The 12,703-nt window shown below is 50.2% G+C and overlaps 1 protein-coding gene across 1 annotated transcript in view; it reads left to right on the top strand.

Annotated features, from left to right (window-relative positions):
* LOC108939069 (ATP-dependent 6-phosphofructokinase, muscle type-like) overlaps nucleotides 1–12,703 on the top strand; it is a 48,396-nt gene that overhangs the window by 22,342 nt on the left and 13,351 nt on the right. The window lies entirely within an intron of this gene.

Below are 12,703 nucleotides of genomic sequence, written 5' to 3'. Positions count from 1 at the left end.
GGCAGCAGCACTGACCACTATGGTACCAGCTGTCCCAATACTGTGGCTGCGATGTGTGACTGCATCATATATAGAAATGTTAGTCATTTGCTTATGAGCCCACCGAACAGCAGCGTAGTTTGTGAGTGCGCTACGTGCCGGCAGAGTTTACCACGTCTAATTGTTGGCCGACAGCTTTTGAGAGCGTAACAACAGTTATGAGCAGTCAGGCAGCAGTGTTAAATGGCCGTGTCTGACACTTGTGTCCTCCCTGATGACGCCGGTAGCGAGCAAGCAAAGCCGTACCTGAGCCAGCCCCAAACCCCCGACCTCCTCCAGCCACCCTCTGGCCACTGATGAAGACGAATGTGCTAACTCAAGTTGGCGGAATTGCTTTTCGGTGAGCGCCGTGTGCGCCGCTCGGGACGGCTCGGCTGGGAGCTGTGATTTATCGTTTTTGCTTTGTCTCCGGACCACCGCGGTCTGTTGCCCGCTCTTCTTTAATTACCTACAACTTGTTTATTACGACAGACACTCTGGTCATATTACATAACTGTGCTGGGCGTGGGCAGGGAGGGGGGGAATGGCCGTTGTACAGTGTGCAACTTGCGAATCGTACAGAAAGGAGCACGGTGAAGGGGACAAAGGGGTAAAAGTGGCGGAAGGGAAGAAATTAAAGAAGTAAGCATATTGCGGGTGGTATAGGAGGACACTCTTGTGGTGATGGAAAGAGGCAACGCAGTGAGGAATAAAGAGGAACGGAAGCCTGGTGCGACCAGTAAATTCAGCTGTTTAATTCGGATCCTCCGTGTGGTCCCATGGTTCAGCTGGTCATGCTGTGTTGGTCCACCAACATGAGATGCAAGACAGCCATGACCAAACAATGAGAATTCGTGGTGCTCTGCCTTGGGGGAGGGCGCTGCATAAACCGTAAAGCTCACCGCAGGCAGTGTCTGTGAAAGCCGCCAGCGGTTCAAGGCCCCCCGCTCAGTTTGATGAGGGGGGAGGGGTTCATTGGCCACGTCGCACTTTTCACCACATTATCCTGCAAAGCCGAGCAAAATTCCCTCTGCACAAGTTCCTAGAAATACATGGTAATGCAGGGGACATGTGTTATATTTGTATATGTGTGTCTCTTTTTATTTTTTAAAGAGCCTTTTATCAGTATGTAAATCAGAACCCCTCTTTGAAACATTGTCCTATTTTAGAATTCATAGACGTGATTATCACACAATAAATCGTGGTTAAACAGTACTGCATTTCATTTCACTGTGTTTTTTATTACACACCGGTTTATTATTATTATTTATTTTTCTGCTTGAGCGCACAGCCCCACAGTGAAAAACAGTGTATGTTACTGCCTCCTGTTGGTTATTTTAGGAACTGCATGCATTACAGTGCAGGAACTGTGATTGTGTGTCATAGAAGGTGCAAGAAAATATACTGCATTTCAAGCAAGTGCTCTTAACTGTAAAGCTAAAAAGACACACGTATGTGAGGAAATTCAAATTTAACAGTCACGGTGCTCCTCCGTACAATAAAATAATTGTGGAAGTCTTTGCCCTCCGGTGCTCGGCCTATAGGCAGGCGACTCCTTCCCTGTGACTCGAGCGGCAGGTGGCCTGGGACCCTCCACAGTCATCACTCTCGTATTTACAAACACTCCAAGTCAGCCTGCATAAGGCCACCTGCCAGATGAAAGGATCAATAACACTAACATCTTTTATATAGACAGGGTTTAATTCAGGCTTGTCTGGTGGAAGTGATGCTCACACCATATTAATGGCTCTTTGATTCCATAGGTGGGTTACTGTGGCGTTTCCTTGGTTCTTGTGCGTTCATTTCATATGTAGTTGCGTATAAAACGTGCAATAACATATAAACCAACATCTATACTGCGAGATTTAGTATGGGGGGCGGAATCTATAAATCTGTGAGAAATGTCTTTAAACCCTGTGACAGCAATGACATTTAGCTTTTATCGTGCTGCCATTTTCGGAGATGACAATATGGAAATTAAGCATAATTAACATAAAACCATTGATATCAAACTTTATACAGTATTTGTGTAAACTTCCCTAACTTTTGCCCCTCCTGTAATATGGAGCGATTTGAAACTGGCTTGACTGTGTCCTGCTGAGGGTGGTAAAAGTTTTTTTATTTATCATTTTTGTCCACTCATTGTGCCACCGGTGAGGGCTTGCACTCTGTACAAGTGCTGTATGTCTACTGAGTGTATAATGCTGAATTTATGAACAGGTTTTGTATTGTGTAAAAAGAAAATGAAGTCTATCACTGGGTAAGAAATGAGCTTCAGAATAAACGCTATGCTGGAGCTGTAGGTTGTGGACCTGAAGTGTGGCACTGGTTCTGTGCTCACTGGTACGCATGTGAGTGCTGACATTTTCCATGATTCTGAGCTGTCATAATTAGCCTGTTATTTGCACAGGTAAATTGTTGTTTCAAATATTTTGCAAACCAGTGTTTTCCGTTACCGGATGTTAAGCATTTTGCTGTATTTTGGCTCATGTCCCCATGTGTTAGGGAAAGAAAGACAGAAAGACGAGAGACAGAGACGTGCGAGCCGGTTCTGGAGGTCACGTTCACAGTACATGATGGTCCTGGCAGGCCTGACTGGGAGTAGAAACGGTGAAACCATGGAGGCCGTGTCGCATATCGAACAATAACCGAGTGTGTGTTTACCTGCTTGGAGGCACGAGACACGTGGACACAGAAGAGCTGTCTTATACGCTGCTTCTGAGCGAACCGACAGCGCAAGGGCAAAAGTGGAGCGTTCGCTGGCATCCTACCCACCGCATGACATTGGCGGTACTCGGATCCTTTCACTTCATTAACTGTGGTGGAGTTTCCCTGCTTTTAAGCAGAAGTAATTACAGCTGCGCCTGTCCATTTCACTGTCCATAATTGGCCTGAGCATGTATAAAAAGAACCGCAGAGGAAGGGCCGTGGCGGAAGGCAGGAATGTGAAGGGGAGGAGTAAACACGCTGACGGGGGGGTCGTAGGGGAAGAAGGGTGGAGGAGGGAGGCTCAGTGAGCGCAGGGGAGTAGAGGAGAACATGAGCACCTCGCAGGAGAACACACTGTGACACATGACAGAGGGACGCGGGAGATATTGTCAGGCCGCCGCTGGAGCCATGGAACGTCTTAAGGAGGGTCATGGAGAATGATGCCCTAAGCAAGGCTGTCAGGAAGGGAGCTATTTAGACAATACGGGAAGGGGGGAGTGTATCACTTTGTCATAGACTTCCAGGGGAATATGAGTGAGATGAGAATACAAGTTCATATTTCAGCTCATTAGAGAAGTACATGTACCGCACGTTGCTCCCCGTGATTCAGAGCCGCGGCATTTTTTTTTTCGGTCCGAAATTGCCTGCTATTGATTTTGATGGGTTATTATGGCCAGGGTGAGTGTTAGGACTGTCAGGAAGATGTGAAGGCGGGATTACCAGGAAATGGGGCTATCGATTGGGTCCCGAAAAAGGGTAACGTTCACAAATTCCACCAGGGAAGAGGGATTTGGGGATACACAAAGGCAGGAGTCGCACATGACGCGTATGTCGATACGTGATGCTTTTGGCTGGCACTCCTGCCCGGAGAGAGCGGCGCATTTGCATGATTAAACACATTTTTGTTCCTTTAGTGCCTTAAGTACCGAGGGACTCGTTTTCTGACATTAAAAGTTAACGTCCCTTCAAAGCAGGCCAAGCAAAGGATCTTTTGCATGTTGTGTGTGAATGGACATCTTTAATGGAAGAGGTGCCTGCTAGTAGCACTGATGATCACAATAATAATGTTATGTTAAAACAAAATAACTCATAGCTGTGGTTAAGGGTTTAAAATGGATTACGTGGGCAAGTTTTGATTTTTACTTCGTGGTAGTGCTTTACCTGAAGAATTATTAAATGCTCTAGTTAAAATTAAATGTCACATGTAATTGTTGGATGTCTTTCGTGTCCACAGCACAGATAACTGAGCTTCTGCGTGGGCTTAATAGATACGAAATAAGGATCTGAACACATGGAAAACGGAGTTGATACACATGAGCGGAGACTGCAGAAAAGTACTTGCCCCCCCTGGGGGTAGCTGGTAGCATAGTGGCCAGATCTGATGCCGTTCGAACCAGAAGTCACAGGTTCGACTCACTTCCAGCTGTAGTACCCTTGAGCAAGGTACTTACCCTAAATTGCTCTAGTAAAATTCCCTGGCTGTATGTGTGGTCAGTGATTGTAAACACCCTAACATTGTAGGTCGCTTTGGAGAAAGACGTGAGCTAAATTAATAAATGTCATTGATCACATAACACTGAAATAATGAATGCTTTCTGATGAGTTGTGTGGAGGAGTATTGATGTGTCCTGTTCATTAGGATGAGGGACACTTTGCTCATCTCTCTGAGTCACTACTGGTACCAGTAGAGGATGCTGTTTGTCCACCTGAACACCGCTTAATTTTTATGATCGCTTCTGTCTTCTCTCCTAGGTGTCCACAAGTTGACTTCCACACACCCACACACAGCAGAAGACCACCTGTAGCCAGAACTTACTGCTTTACTGTTAGAAAGGTCCATCCATTAATTTAGTAGATCCTTTCCCCAAAGCGACATGATTAACTGGTGTTTACTTTATTAACTAGTGTTTAAGCACCTTCATCTAAGGTGTTAAGGTGTATTAGATGGATCCACCCATCTTCTGTGAGTGTCAGCTGCAGACTTACTTTCTTACTTAGGCCTTCCACCCCTCCTGGGGCATAGGCCTCCAACAAGGGCTTCCTGGCAGCTTGAGCCAGTGCTTGATAGACCCACCCATCTTCTGGGAGTCTCAGCTGCAGAGGTTAGAGGCATAAGTGTTCAGAGGTTATCACATCCATGCTTTTGTGTGCTTGCACCCAAATATCTTGCTTAAGGGTACTACAGCTAGAAGTGGGAAACAAACTGGTGACTTTTGGGTCCAAAGGCAGCAGCTCTAACTGCTATGGTACCAGCTGTCCCCCAGATACATTGCACTGAACTTCCTACAATCATTTACCCATTTATATAGTAAAACGGTGTAACACGTAGGTGTGCGGTGGCGCAGCGGGTTTGGCCGGGTCCCAGTCTCTGGCGGGTCTGGGGTTCGAGTCCTGCTTGGGGTGCCTTGTGATGGACTGGTGTCCTGTCCTGGGTGTGTCCCCTCCTCCTCCAGTCCTGCGCCATGTACTGCCGGGTTAGGCTCCGGTTCTCTGCGACCCCACTTGGGACAAGTGGTTTCAGACTCTGCGTGTGTGTGTGTGTGTGTGTGTGTGTGTGTGTGGCACACACATGCAAAGGATAATTTGGATTCCCCAGTTCACTTGAAACATGTTTCTGGACCCAAAAGCAGCGGGTTTGAATCTCACCTTCACCTGCAGTATCCTTGAGCAAGGTACTCACCCTAAATTGCTCCAGTGAAATTACCCAGTTGTATAAATGAGTAAATATTTACAATAGTTATTTATTTATATTATTTACAATAATAATTGTAGATAGATTAACATTGTAAATCACGTTGGAGGAAAGCGCCAGATAAATAAGTAAACGTAATGTAAGCGTCAATGGAGAGCAGCTAAGAAGTATGTTGACCAAGAGAACTTTCTCACTGGGTGCAGGTACACAAAAGGGTAGATGTGATCAGCTCTGAACACTTATGCCTCTAGCCTCTGCAGCCAAGATTCCCTGAAGATGGCTGGGATTATCGAGCGCTGGCTCAAGATGCCAGGTTCCAGGACGTGGATTACTGCCGTGAACACCCAACAGGTCACCATGCACTTTTACAAGCAGTGGTAGTAAGGTAAAGGTGAAGGTCACTCATCTGTCCTGGTGATATAGTGTACACGTGTCACGCTGAAATCCGATAGACCCTGTGTGTTCAAAGGGCCTCGTGGCCTTTTTGAAGGGGCAGTGTTGGAGAGTTTGGCACTGCCCTCCATTCCTGAGAATGAGTTGCTTTGGGCAAGGAGGCAACTGGACGAAAGCAGGCAGGGCAAGGGCTATGGACAGCCATACCGCTCACCTTCTATGCGCTGCGCGTTCTGCCGTACCCAACAGCAGTATGAGTGACTGCGTGTGTGTGTGTGTGTGTGTGTGTGTGTGTGTGTGTGTGTGCATGCTGCAGTGGAGTGTCATGTTGCAGTGATTTCTTGTATCGCCTGTATCTCCAATATTTTACTCAGACTTTGAGGATTATGAGTGACGTGGACAATAAGCCCTGGGCTTCCAGTGACACGTGAAATGTGTTGCAGCTCTACTGGACTTGAGGTTCACGCAACCATTCAAAAAAGCTTTGATAAAAAGTTTGATTTTTGTCCATCTATTTTTTTTTTAAATCTCAACTCTGAATTCTTCTTTTGGTGACATTGTGGTATGTATGGTAACTAATGTCACGTACTTGGCCAGGAATTTTATTTTAATGCTGCATTCCACACTAGAAGTTTCCTCTCTAAATAGGTGGATGACTGATATTTTTAAATGTCTTCTACTGGAAAAACTGACATTTGATTTGCATGACTATTCTTAGGAATTCTGGAATGTGTGGGCATCCTTCTTAAAAGTATTATTATTATTGGAAAGAACTACGTGATCATACTTGATATATTGTAACCTGATATATTTGACCTTGAGTCATCACTCTTTGTATGTGGACATATTTGTACTGTCTCTGCTTGTATGTTCCTGTGGCCCTGTGCTGTCAGGTACTTTATACTAACCATTATAAATTGAAATTCAATTCAGTTAAATTTATTTTTATAGAGCACTCTTCTCATTCAGTGACACAGAGCGCTTTAACACAGGCATAAGGCAAAAAAACACAAGCATAAGGCAAGAATGTAAAAAGTCTCACAGCACCTGGGTGGTGCGAGAGGACGTGGGTTCGATCCCTGCTCAGTCTGTGCCACGCCCATGCCGTCGCGAGGATAGGCTACACCTGGCTCAAGCAAGATAAAAGGGAGAAGGCTAACCAAGACAAACGCGGAACCTTGATTCGCCGACCCGACCAGCGTCCGTGTTTGAACAAACCTGCTCCTTACTATCCTCCTCTTCCCCTGTCCATAACCCGAAGCCCTCTCCCGTTAACCTCTCCTACCTGTGGTTTCTTGATCGGTGTTTTGACCCCTCGCCTGACTTTTTGACTACGAATTTTGGATTACCCATTAAACGAAGTTTGCCGGAAAAGACCCACGCCTGTCCCTGACCACGATTTCTGTTTCACCCCGCCGACTCCGGAGAGCTCCGCACTTGGGTCCGCCTCCTGCTCCCAGAGACAGCATGGCAGAAGGTTCCGCCTTCGGAACGGACCTAGCGGAGATCCACCGCGTCAAGAAGGCGCTCGCCTCCCAAGGTCACCGTTTGGGATCGATGGAACAAAACCTGAATAATCTTGCGGAAGCGTTCCAGTCCCTCGTCGGATCGATGCAGGAGCAAGGTATGCTCGTCGCGGCAAGTACCGCCCCCGCGGCATCATCCAGACCAGAAAACCCGTCCGTAAGACCTCCGTCCCCCTTGTCCCAGTACCCACCGTCCCAAGATCCGCGTCTCCCGCCGCCGGCCCGCTTTGAAGGTGACTCCACACGCTGCACGGGATTTCTAATGCAGTGCGAACTTGTTTTTGCTAGCCTGCCTCAAGTTTACGGCACTAGCCTCAGCCGTGTCACCTATATCACGTCCCTCCTTGTTGGCCGTGCGCTAGACTGGGCGACGGCCACTTGGGGGGTTAATTCACAGTCAACGTACGAAGACTTCAAGACACGATTTCAAGCGGTGTTCGGACCGCCCCCGTCAGATGACAGCCTGAATGAGAGTCTGTTCGAGATCAGACAGGGGGAACGAACAGTCGCCGACTACGCCCTCGAATTCCGCACCTTAGCTGCACGCAGTGACTGGGGCAGCTCCGCGCTACTGGCCAGTTTTCGCCGGGGCTTAGACCCGCGCATACGGAAGGAAATGGTTTTCCGAGGAGACAAGTGGAGTCTGGACCAATTTATTGAAACGGCAATGGCCGTTGACAGCGCAGTCCGAACCCACGAACCACGGCGCCGGGCCACTCCAGAACGATCCGGACACGAGTACGGCCCTGCGGAGCCCATGCAGCTGGGCCGGGGACGACTGACCCCCACGGAACGGAGGAGAAGGTTCCAAGAGGCCCTGTGCCTGTACTGCGGGGAACCAGGACACCGTCGTATCCAGTGCCCTGTCCGTCCCAAGGCCCAGGTGAGTGGGTTCCTCCATTGTGACCGTTTGACGGTCCCCATTACCGTGTCGTGGGGGGGAGGTAACCTGTCCATCCATGCGTTGGTCGACTCGGGGGCAGCAGGCAGTTTTCTAGACTTTAATTTCGCCCAGCACCACAAGATCCCGGTAGAGAAATGTCCCCAGCGACTGAAAATCAATGCGTTAGATGGACAGCCCCTAGGCAAGGGATTTGTGGAGTTCCGGACAGCCCCGGTTCAGTTGGGGATCGGGGCGTGTCATCAGGAGACAATACAATTTTATCTAATCGCCACCCCCGAGGTTCCAGTGATATTGGGGTTTCCCTGGTTAGTGTCTCATAACCCCGTTTTCGATTGGAGCACCGGAGACCTCACTTCGTGGGGGGCACAATGTGAAGGGAAATGTCTGAGGTTGCCTTGCAGGGCTACCTCCATTGAAGGAAATGAATCGGCACAACCGGCTCCGGTGCCCCCTGAATACCGAGATCTGGCTGCCGTTTTCAGCCGCAGTAGGGCCCTTGGGACTGCGCGATCGATCTTTTCCCAGGTACCACGCCACCCCGTAGCCGAGTGTATCCCCTGGCCAGACCCGAGCAGCAGGCGCTTCAGCAGTATATAACAGAGGCGCTCGCATCCGGCATCATCCGACCGTCTACTTCTCCTGCCTCTGCCGGTTTCTTTTTCATAGAGAAAAAGGATGGTGGACTGCGTCCGTGCATCGATTATAGGGGCCTGAATAGCATCACGGTCAGGTATCCTCACCCTATGCCATTGATCACCGCGGCCCTAGAACAAGTCCGAGATGCAAGGTGGTTCACGAAATTAGACTTGAGGAGTGCCTATAACCTGATTCGTATCCGGGAAGGGGATGAGTGGAAGACCGCGTTTAGCACTACTATGGGGCATTATGAGTACCGGGTCATGCCTTTTGGACTCGCCAATGCACCAAGTGTCTTCCAGGCTTTCGTCAACCATGTGCTGGGGGACCTGGCGCTTGGTGGGGTGCTAGTGTATCTGGATGATATTTTGATTTTTTCCAAAGAGTTTCACCCCCACGTTCAGTTGGTTAGACGGGTATTGCAGCGGTTGCTACATAACCGGTTGTACGTAAAGCTGGAAAAATGTGAATTCCACCAGCAGCGGATATCTTTCCTTGGGTTTATACTGACCCCGGAGGGGGTCGCCATGGATCCGGGGAAGGTCCGTGCATTGCTAGACTGGCCGTGCCCGACCACTACCAAGGCCTTGCAGCGATTCCTAGGGTTTGCCAACTTTTACCGCCGGTTTATCAGGAACTTCAGCTCAATCGCGGCCCCGCTCACCGCCTTAACAGCCAACAGATCCCCCAGACTCCCATGGAATCCCGGGGCGCAACAGGCATTCGAGGAGCTCAAACGCCGCTTCACCTCTGCGCCCATCCTTCACCAACCGGATCCAGAGCTACCGTTCCTCGTGGAAGTGGACGCCTCAGAAACGGGGGTAGGCGCCGTGCTCTCCCAACGCCAGGGTAAGCCAGAAAAACTGTACCCGTGTGCATTCTTTTCCAGGAAATTGTCGCCCACAGAACGAAATTATGACATCGGGAATCGGGAGTTACTGGCCATGAAGCTGGCCTTGGACGAATGGCGACACTGGCTGGAAGGTGCAAAACATCCGTTTCTGGTACTGACGGATCATAAGAACCTCGAGTACCTGCGGAGCGCCAAACGTTTGAACTCCTGGCAGGCCAGGTGGGCGCTCTTTTTTCGCTCGGTTTCACTTCACAGTGACCTACCGGCCGGGGACGAAGAACGCCAAAGCAGATGCTCTTTCGCGCCTCCATGAAGAAAAACCAACCACCGATGAACCCGGGTATATCCTGCCCCGGACCTGTGTACTAGGGCCTGTGCTATGGGAGATCAACCGAGGGTTGCCCCCGGATCCGTCAACCTCACCGCCAGGAGGACCGGAAGGTAAGCAATATGTGCCCCCTGAGAGACGAAGGACCTTGCTCCAATGGGCCCACGATCACCCCGCGTCAGGTCATCCCGGCTTCAGCCGCACCCAGGAACAGCTACAGAAGCGATACTGGTGGCCATCCCTCAAGGAGGACGTGCTCGACTATGTCCGGGCTTGCACGGTGTGCGCCCAAACAAAGGTGCCAACCCAGAAACCTGCAGGACTCCTCCAACCCTTGCCCATCCCAAGACGTCCCTGGACCCACATAGCCATCGACTTCCTGGTCGAACTCCCCAGGTCTGAGGGTAAGACAACCATCCTGACCATCCTGGATCGCTTTTCGAAGGGCTGTCGCCTGGTCCCGTTACCGAAATTACCCACGGCTCTCGAGACCGCCGAACTGCTCTTCCACCACGTGTTCCGGCTCTACGGTCTGCCAGAGGACATCGTCTCTGACCGAGGACCGCAGTTCACCTCACGGGTCTGGAAGGCCTTCTGGAAAAGGCTAGGGGTCACGGTGAGTCTGACTTCGGGTTACCATCCCCAGGCCAACGGGCAAGTGGAGTGTCTACAACAGGACATTGGTAGACTCCTCCATAGTTACTGTTTTGCCAATCCCCAGCTGTGGGAGAGGTACTTGCCCTGGGCAGAATACGCCCACAATGCCCTCACTCATTCGTCGACCGGACTCTCTCCCTTTCAGTGTATTTTAGGATACCAACCACCCTTATTCCCATGGCGTCCGGAACCAAGTGACGTGCCGGCGGTGGAGGCCTGGCACAGGAACAGCCAGAAGGTATGGAAGACCGTACGCAAACATCTCCTCCGTCGCCGATTGCAGTTGAAACGGCAGGAGGACAGACGACGACGACCGCTCTCCATCCTCCCTGGCCAGAGGGTCTGGTTAGCCACCCGCGGCTTACAAGGGCCGTACATGTCCAAGAAACTTAGCCCTAGATACCTGGGACCCTTCAAAGTGCTGAAACGTGTTACTCCGGTCACCTATAAGCTGCAACTGCCCCGGCACTTACGTATACACCCCTCGTTTCATGTATCCTTCCTGAAGCCCGTGGCCTCTGCCTTACATCAACCGCAGCCCGCACCTCCGCCGCCCATCGCCTTGCCCGAAGGGAGGGGGACGGCGTACATTGTAAAGGCGCTCCTCGACTCCCGTCGCCGGGGGGGGACCCTTCAGTACCTTGTGGACTGGGAGGGCTATGGGCCGGAGGAGCGCAGTTGGGTGGCCGCCCGTGATGTATTGGACCCTGATCTTATCTCTGATTTCCACAGGGATCATCCTGGGCGGCCCGCTCCCCGGCCCCGAGGTCGCCCCCCGGGTCCCAGGGGAGCGTCTAGAGCCGCTCCTCGGAGGGGGGGTCATGCCACGCCCATGCCGTCGCGAGGATAGGCTACACCTGGCTCAAGCAAGATAAAAGGGAGAAGGCTAACCAAGACAAACGCGGAACCTTGATTCGCCGACCCGACCAGCGTCCGTGTTTGAACAAACCTGCTCCTTACTATCCTCCTCTTCCCCTGTCCATAACCCGAAGCCCTCTCCCGTTAACCTCTCCTACCTGTGGTTTCTTGATCGGTGTTTTGACCCCTCGCCTGACTTTTTGACTACGAATTTTGGATTACCCATTAAACGAAGTTTGCCGGAAAAGACCCACGCCTGTCCCTGACCACGATTTCTGTTTCACCCCGCCGACTCCGGAGAGCTCCGCACTTGGGTCCGCCTCCTGCTCCCAGAGACAGCATGGCAGTCTGTGTGGAGTTTGCATGTTCTCCCCGTGTCCGCATAGGTTTTCTTCCATACTCCGAAGGCATGCTGCTCAGGTTCACTCATAGTGTGTGAGTGGCAGAGAAAGTGTGTTCAACTGATGTATGGATGAGTAACCCATTGTAAGTAGTGTATCTAGCAGTGTAAGTTACCTTGGTGAATAAGGTGTGTGGGCTGGTAACACTACATAGAGTTCATTGGAAGTCACTTTGGAGAAAATGTCTGGTAAAATAAATTTAAATGTCAAAAAAAACAGTTACGCATGTGATGTTTAAGGAAGACCTGTGCTTATTAAGTTACTTTTCCCTTGGACCATACAGTATGATTTTGATGATTGAGTGGCAATATATCATGTTATTATTTGGAAACTCATTACGATGTCACACCGCTGCACATGAAAATTGATATTAAATACTTGGGGTTCGCCTCTGAGAAATAGTGAAATGTGGGCTTGTTCATGCAGAATCTGTCAAGGTTCAACTCTAAAACCTGCTTCGATGGCCTTCAGTAAAATCTTGTTTAATGATTCCTGCTGGTAGTTTGTGAGCCCCATCGTGAGCTGACAGCAGTAGATCATGCCTGGGCACCTACATCTACTGCAGGGAGACAGGAACTTTGCAGCAGACATCTCCTTCAGTGGAGCTGTAGATGTGGTAAAGCACTAGATAAGTGGGAGGGGTCCACTCTTTCAGAGGAGTAGGAGGTGGGTTTGGACTGGTTTATTTATACTGCTGAGTGGCTTCGTAGGAGGGGGTAGCTGGTGTC

The sequence above is a fragment of the Scleropages formosus genome, chromosome 19, assembly GCF_900964775.1.
Source record: "Scleropages formosus chromosome 19, fSclFor1.1, whole genome shotgun sequence".
Taxonomy (NCBI): Eukaryota; Metazoa; Chordata; class Actinopteri; order Osteoglossiformes; family Osteoglossidae; genus Scleropages; species Scleropages formosus.
The sequence above is the reverse complement of the archived record's forward strand: the minus strand, read 5'-3'. Positions and strand labels throughout refer to the sequence as shown.